Source organism: Stegastes partitus, unplaced genomic scaffold (assembly GCF_000690725.1).
Source record: "Stegastes partitus isolate 25-593 unplaced genomic scaffold, Stegastes_partitus-1.0.2 Scaffold1534, whole genome shotgun sequence".
Taxonomy (NCBI): domain Eukaryota; kingdom Metazoa; phylum Chordata; class Actinopteri; family Pomacentridae; genus Stegastes; species Stegastes partitus.
The window spans coordinates 156403-164420 of NW_007579265.1; positions in this window are offsets into that span (position 1 = coordinate 156403).

Here is an 8018-nt window from a genome sequence, read left to right on the forward strand (position 1 = left end):
CTGAGATAGAATCAGACACATTTTGTTGTGTGTGCAAACAGAGATTAGGCGTTATCTTCTGTCTGTGGATTCTAACAGCGTTTACTTAGGCTTCCCACTTGTTGACTGTGACAATCCAACTATTATACGCACTTCATATGGATAATGAAGGAACATACTTGACACAGACACTTCTATTTGTTGAGCAGTACAATGCTGGCAAAGCAGAAAGCAGGAAAAGCAGAATTTAAAAAAAACTATGGCCCAGGAGCACTTAAAAATGTGAGAAAGGCTGAAATCTAAGAGACTGTTATCGCAAAACATGCTAAAATTAATTCAAAACTGTCTTCAAGGATGAACACCATTCATGGTAATTTGGAGATATTTACTGTAAACTGCATAGTTATGTAATGATCATTCAATTCCATTTCAGTGCCTCATTAAGCGAAGTCGGCATCTTCAAATATACCGACTGAATGTTAAGCCTGCACCCATTGGTTTGATAAAATAGGAACACACAAATCTAGAATATTTCCATTGGAACCACTCTACACTTTGAGTTCAAACGTTATTATTTTGAAGTTTAGGGACTTGTTCCTCCTCTCCCGTCTATTTACACACACAAATGCGCAGGACAACCTGCTGTTCGACACACCTGGCTGAATTAACCCAGCGTGCTTAATGGATCACACGTGCCACGGTTCGCACTGGCACTTTGTCCAGCCACTCTCCACTCCCTGGGGCCAGGTCTAGTAAAAAGCTTTCTATAAATAAGGCCAACTGTTTCTCTGGAGCTCATAAATCTGGGAGAGCTGGATTTCTCTCCATTGTGGCATCTGGCGTCATTTGTCACATATGTGGTGAGCAATTAGGTATAAAAGAAAACCAGGAAACCCAGCAGAGGCCACACTGGCTGGTGCCAGCAGCCATTGCTATGTTAAACTCCACCACAAAGAAACCACGATGCAGAGACTCCTGTGGGGGTGCTAGAGAAAGCAAAGAAATTACTAAAACAAAAAAAAATAGTAGCTCTCGGAAATGACATCATTGTTTTTCAGTAAATGATGTGGCTTAAGTTACAGTTACAGTTGTTTATGTCCACCACAGGCTGAACCGATTGCAATCAAAGTCCTTAGTGCTTGTAATCTGGTGGATGTTATCCTTAGATCTGCACAAATGGATATACACTAGATTACTCAGAGAGGGGTGCATGCATAAGTATGCAATTTAAACATCAGTCACTCGCTGATAAAAATGGCTAATCTGCAATGTCATTGTGCAGCATTTCCTCACTCTAGTCCTTGAAAGATGATGTATTTTTGTTCTCTTCAAACAGCGCTATTCTGCGCAAACCAAAAACTAAAATAGTGGCTTCCTGTGTCGCGCCCAACCAGTTCCTGGTGCCAGTCACCATGCTGCAACAGACCTACCCAAGAGGTTCCCAAGTCTGTTTTGACATTTATGAAGAACACAGCCACGCCGTGTGCTATAAATACTGAGATTCTGGAAGGAAAACAGAATGTGAAAGACTGTTATGTGATCTTGATAACTGACTTGTATGTGCTGACTGGGCTTTTCAAGCAGTCAGGAGATTTTCACTCTCGACATCCCTCCCCGAAAAAAAATCTAAACCAAAACACTTCAGTTTTCATCAACTTACACCCAATAAGAATCCAACTCCAGCATCTGTTAGCCTTCACAATTTAACCACAATTAGGATGGGGGTCAAACTGCAGAGCTACTGTCCCGCAAAAACATCATTAGGCACACTAATGACTGTAGACAGGACGGGACATAAGTCAGGCCTGCAGTGCTGAAAGCTGCGAAGAAAACGTTCTCTATAAATGTTAACAGAAATGTCTGCAGTCGTACACTTATGTTTAAATTTTCACTGTTGGAACAAGTGAGATTTAAGGCTCAAGCACGGATACTAAAACCACCTGTAGAATCCATCTGGTCTAAGCAAAAAGTTTCACCTCCACCTTTCACTGGTCTTCAACTTCTCTTTCATCAGAACCCCTCCTATTTCTCTGACTTCCTGATCTGGCATGTTCAAAGTCAAGGACTACACTGCAGCATGCACCTGTGCCAATAAACAGTAAAGCATAAAATCAGCACATACTATATGTATGCACATGCCGGCACATGTGCATGCTTAGTCACACACACTTTTTGTTGTTTTAGCATAAAAATGTGGATTTTTTTCCCCCCAAATATCTGTGACGTAATAGATGCTGGTAAATTAATTTGTTTCATATGGAAACACAAACTGTCCCTGTCTAGACAAGCATCAAAGCCTGACTGTGTGGGAGCTGGGACAACCCAATTGGGATCTGGTGGAATCTGAATTGGTGGAGAGAGGGGCTGCAGAAGCAAATTCTTTGTATTACCAGGCTGCCCTTTCCACTCACTTTCCCCACAACAAACACAAAATAGCAACAAAATGCTCCCTTAATGGGGCTTTGACCTTCCCAGTGGGAAAGTACTTCTGAATGCCGGAGTTAGAATAGGGGGACGAGTGTGTATGGGCTGAGAGCGGAGTGGGATCAGCGATGCACATCGAGCTATCAGACCCAAACCCTTCAACCCGTCAACCGCTCAGTTCCGTTGCTCTCCAAAGCCTCTCATCCCCTCCCACCACCATCCCTGTCTATGACATTCTTTCACCTTCCACCCCGCTCTTTTTATACCTCTTTCATTCATGCATTCCCCTTCTCCTCCTCTCTGGATCGTATGGTTAAGAGAGGGGCTGATTTCACTTCATTGATAGCAGAATGCCATTTACAGCCTGTTCCTCAAAGGGATCTTTTTCATCCTAAAACCCACCCCAAGTTACGCAGCTTTGACTCAGATCCTTTAGCAAAGGTCAAACCTTTTTACGAGTCAAATATGTCCCATGTCTGCTGCAGAGTTTCAAAATGCAGAAGTTCAAATGTCATATCCTCTTGTTAAGACACTTCAGCACTGACCTTTGACTTATTTCTATTAGACAGAAGCTGCCGCAGCAAGTTCAAAGGGTTACAGGACATACCTGAGGCATTACTGGCATTACTACGATATGAGGGATTACGTTTTGCCGTGTGCATATGTGTGTGCCTGCATGATAAAAGTGTGTTCAAAAATGTTTGCGTACACATACTACCTCATATGCTGACATTAGTGTATTGACATTTCACTCTGAGTGATGGTAACCATTCAGGAAGTAATGAGAGCCAACACTTGGTGCTCCTGCGTCACAAAAAAGAATGTAATGCACCTAAATTAGACAAAGCACAATGCAGCTTCTGTTGTTACAGTGAAACTCGCCCCTCTCTGTCCCCAACACACATCTGCAAAATCATTAACAGATGTCTAAAGAGCCTCCTTCGGCCAGCGTATCACAAACCCACACTCTGCCTCACTATATTATTCCGTTTTCTCAGTCACCATGTCTGGCTCTGTGCCTTTTCCATCTCTTCTGCTCACGTGCTAAAGCACGCAGGCCACAAACACATGCAGATACACCCACAGAAAACATAAAACTACAGACATTTGCTAACTCATTCTTTCTCACTCAGGATGTTGCTCCTGTGAGAGGGCTTATCCCATTCCAAAGAAACAATGATAAAAGAAACCCAAGTCATATATTTTGTCTTTTTCTGCAGCTCTCATTTTCTTTTGGGGGAATCTTTAATCATTTTAAAAAAGAACAAAATACTTTGGGGGCTGTAAAAACACATTATTAGGAAAAAAAAACTTAAATAATAAATGATACTCAGATGTATTTTTGTTGTCTTTCTATCGTGTCTGTTAAACACACAGCGCCTTTCCGAGTTAATTAAGCCAAACACCTTCTGAGGGAAATGAGCAGCAAGGAAGGCCTGAATCACTCCCAACAACTAACACACCCTTCATCAGCTGTACGGAACAATTATCACCTCGTAATTAGTCGTCCAAGTTTTCACAAGCCAAACAGAAAGTGCAAAAGGTGCGCCAGAGCAAGTGCATGCCAGTCAGTTAAGCTGGGGGAGGCAGAATTCGGTGGAGTAAAGGAAAACCTGGATGGAGTCCACTGTGAGACAGAACACACTCAGGAATTTACAGTTCTCATAAAGCCAATGAAAAGCAGAACTCTGAAACAGCAGGCGTAGTCATCCGAAGGCAAACACTGGAAGGAAGAAAGACAAGCGCTAGTTCGAAGTTCTGAATGGACAACAACAGCCTGAGAAACTGAGAACCAGAGAGTAACAGTACATCACACTGAATGTTATTTAGTTTTCATTAAAATTACTCGGTTAACACCCGGAGGTTCATCCTTGCAAACGGACGTGTACTACTCTTAAACACACCACTATTTGGCTGCAGGATCAGAGCAGCCGGGTTTAATTAAATGGTGTGTGGTTTTCAGAGTAAAGTGATAATATCTATTAGGGCTTACAGGATTAGTCTCGGTTACAGGCGGACTCTGGAATGTAGAGAGAGTGTGGTTACTCTAGTCAATCAGTGCAAATCCACAAGGCATTAGCCTGCTTACAGATCTAGAGGTTTGTGAACCGGTGTTGCTGGTCAAGGTTGGAACAAAGTGGCCCTGTTTGGGCCAAAACTAATGGAGTCCTGCCACAGACTACCTCATAACCAGGATCTGGCTTAGTTACACTGGCACTGGATTAATTGTGTGTGTGTGTGTGTGTGTGTGTGTGTGAGTGTGTGTAAGAGAGAGAGTGAAAGGGAGAGCACGGATACCAGGCAAAGCCATGGACGATTAACCACCATAGCAGCTGTGCTGGCGCTCATGGAACCACACATTCATCACTGTGACTGTGTAAAATTATGCTCCTGTACATTTGTGTATAAATGTGCGCATGGGAGTCCTGAGAGGGTATAAACGGGCAAAAAGTACAGACATGGGTTCAAGTTCAAGTCTCTCCCTAAGCTCTCCGAAATACGACAAATGGAGGGGAAATGGTGAACTGAACCCAGCATTGACAAGAAATCAAATGGTTTTGAGCCAAATGATCCTGAATGAATATGTAAACAAAGCAGAGCTGGATTTCCATCAGACATCTGAATGAACTCTGGGTTGCTGCTCGTGCTGGCCTCTCACTTCATGTTCCGATGTTAAATTAGCACACTAACCGCTGAGGCTTTCCAGGGGACACGAGAAGATGGAGTGAAGGAGAAAGAGAGAGAGAGATGAAGTAAAAGAGGCTCATTACAGACATAGTATAGAAGCTCTTCGCTTGTTTTGCTTTTGTTTGTTTGGCATTTGGCTGGTGTTTACCATTAGCACAAAGGGTCAACATTCAGACCCTTGCTGTTGGGCTTTCTCACAGGGCAGCACGCAACAAAGACAGGAGTCTATTAGTCTGCACAAGGAGGCCCCTAGCCTTGCCAAACAGGGGCCCGGGGTCAGTTCATCTGTGCCCTCTGCCCATATGTGATCATGAGGACAAACCAGGGCAAAACTGCATGTATGCATGTATGCATGTATACCAGGGATGTCATGGTACAAGAAATTTGATAGTTCGCATTTCTTACTATCAAATTTGATATCAAACAAAGAGCCTCAAGCAAATACTTCGATCAAAAATCTGTGACATGATGTTAGCATGCTGACAGCTCCTGCAACTATGTAAAATCCAAACGCCTGTCGTTGTGGTGCTTAGTTAGGTTTGAGGTGTTCACTTTGTTTTCATGAAAATGCTGTGCTTGCGTATTGGGTTTTGGTCCTCTATAACTTCTCCGTCTTCGTTTTCGCATCAAAATATGAAACATCTCCACACTAGACTATTTTCTACATGTCACAGCAGACCTGGTGCTGCACTTGCTGACAACATTTCACATTGTTGTTATTGTTCAGCGTAAAGGACGTCTTTGTGTTTCAGTCAAAGGATAATTAAGGACATTCTGCAGCAGTAACAACATACATGATGGGAACTTTCAAGTCTGAATTGAATGTTGTCATATAATGGAATGGCTGCAGCCCACACAAGGTTCATTCAAAGGCTGCATTCACTGAAGGACATCATAAACTTACAGTGGTGATAAAAACTTTTCATCACCCTTAAAAGTTTCCTCTTTTATTGCTTTTCAACACTGAATATTCGTCAATATAATTTGTGGTTTTACACCAAAAGACTCTTTTACATCAAAGGGAGAACAGATTTCCAACAAGTCATGTCAATTAATTAAAACAATACACACAAAATAAGAGATTGCACAAGTATTCATCCCCTTCCAGTCAGTATTTACTAGTAGTATGTTAGGTAAGCTTCCAGCATTGAGTCTGTGTGGACAGGTCTCAATCTACCTTGTACATTTGGATGATGCAAAAAGTCTTCCTTACAAAATTGCTCGAGCTCTGTCAGGTTGCATGGAGATTGTGTGTGAACGGCCTTGTTTAAGTCCAGCCACAAATTCCTAATTGGACTGATGTCTTGGCTTTGACTAATTCACTCCAGAACCAGTTCTTGTAGCCTTACCTGTGTGCTTCAGGTCATTGTCTTGGTGGAGCTGCAGTTTTCTTGAAGACTGCATCAGGTTGTCATTCAGGATTGATCTATACGTTGCCTTCATTTTACCCTCTACCTTTACAAGCCCTCCGGAGTCTGCTCCTGAGAAACATCTCCACATCATAATGCTGCCACCACCATGCTTCGTGGTGGAAATGGTGTGTTTGTAATGATGTACAGCACCTGATGTCCACAAAAGAGTCTAGTCTGAATCTTAAAAAGCTCTTCTTGTTCTTCCAGTTGACTTCATATGCTTCTGACAAACTGTTGTTGAGATTGATTATAAGCTTTTTAAAATTGCAGCTTTCTCTTTGCCACTGTTCCATAAAGCTTTGACTGTTAAAGCACAGGCAACTGTTGTTGTATGAACACTCTTTCCTATCTCAGCCTGAAGCCTGATGCTTGTAACAGCTTCAGAGGAGTTGTAGGTGTCTTGTTGGCCTTCCTCACTAGTCTTTTTCTTGCTCTCATTCACTCAGTTTTTGTCTGCTCCAGGTAGATTTATGCATGCGCCATATTCCTTCTACCTCTTAATGATTGATTTAACTGTTCACGAGGGATGTTCAGTGACTTGGACATTTTCTTGCATCCATCCATTGAATTATGCTTTTCAATAACCTTTTCACTGAGTTGCTTGGAGTGTTCCTTTGGCTTTGTGATGTAGTTATAGCCAAGAGCACTGATTCACCAGTAACTACACCTTCCAGATACAGGTGTCTTTAGAGAGGTGGAGTCATGTTTGATAACAAGATACAGCAATTAAGAATTGTATTACTGCCTCCAACTATAAGCTCATTACTGGAGTAGTGAAAACTGATCTTGTATTTAACATATAATTAAGATGCAAAGAAATACGAATTATTGGATTTATCATTGACAAGCACGGACAAGTGTCCCAATGGTCATTAATTTAGGTTTCATCCTAAATTAGGTTTGATGCAAAATAACGATCTAAATCCAGCCCTGCTGAAGCCTGCAGGGTAGACACTTGGATTTGTTGGATTTCTCTTTATAATACATTTTTGTAAGGTCTTGACCTTACCAAGTGAAGTATCCTGAGATAACTTATGTTGTGAACTGGTGCTATATTAATAAAATAAACTGAGCTGAACTGAAAAGTCTCTTCTTTATGGATATCACTATTTTTTCAAATAATTCTTGGAAATCAGGTGACAGATATTGCAGGGTTATTTGTGACACTCTTGTCATCCCTGTGAGAAGCCAAAAAAATCATTAGTTTGACAGACTTCCAACTCCGGCGTCTGATTTAACATTTTTCTTTATGTGGACACAACTCATACACAGATGGTTAACTGGGACGGCGCTACATCCCAGCTTAGACTTTTGGAAGACATCGGGGTCGATAGATGACACCTTTTTTTCATGCCACATGCTTCTCAGATTTGGAATAGTGTGTAACTGCTGAAAGCCTTTTCCTGTTTTTGACTCTCAGATCCTCCGCCACACTGTGATCACACTGGCCGATGAGGGAACCATATCCACTGAGGATACATAGTCTGCATGCCAAAACCTGCTCTCAGTCTAAAC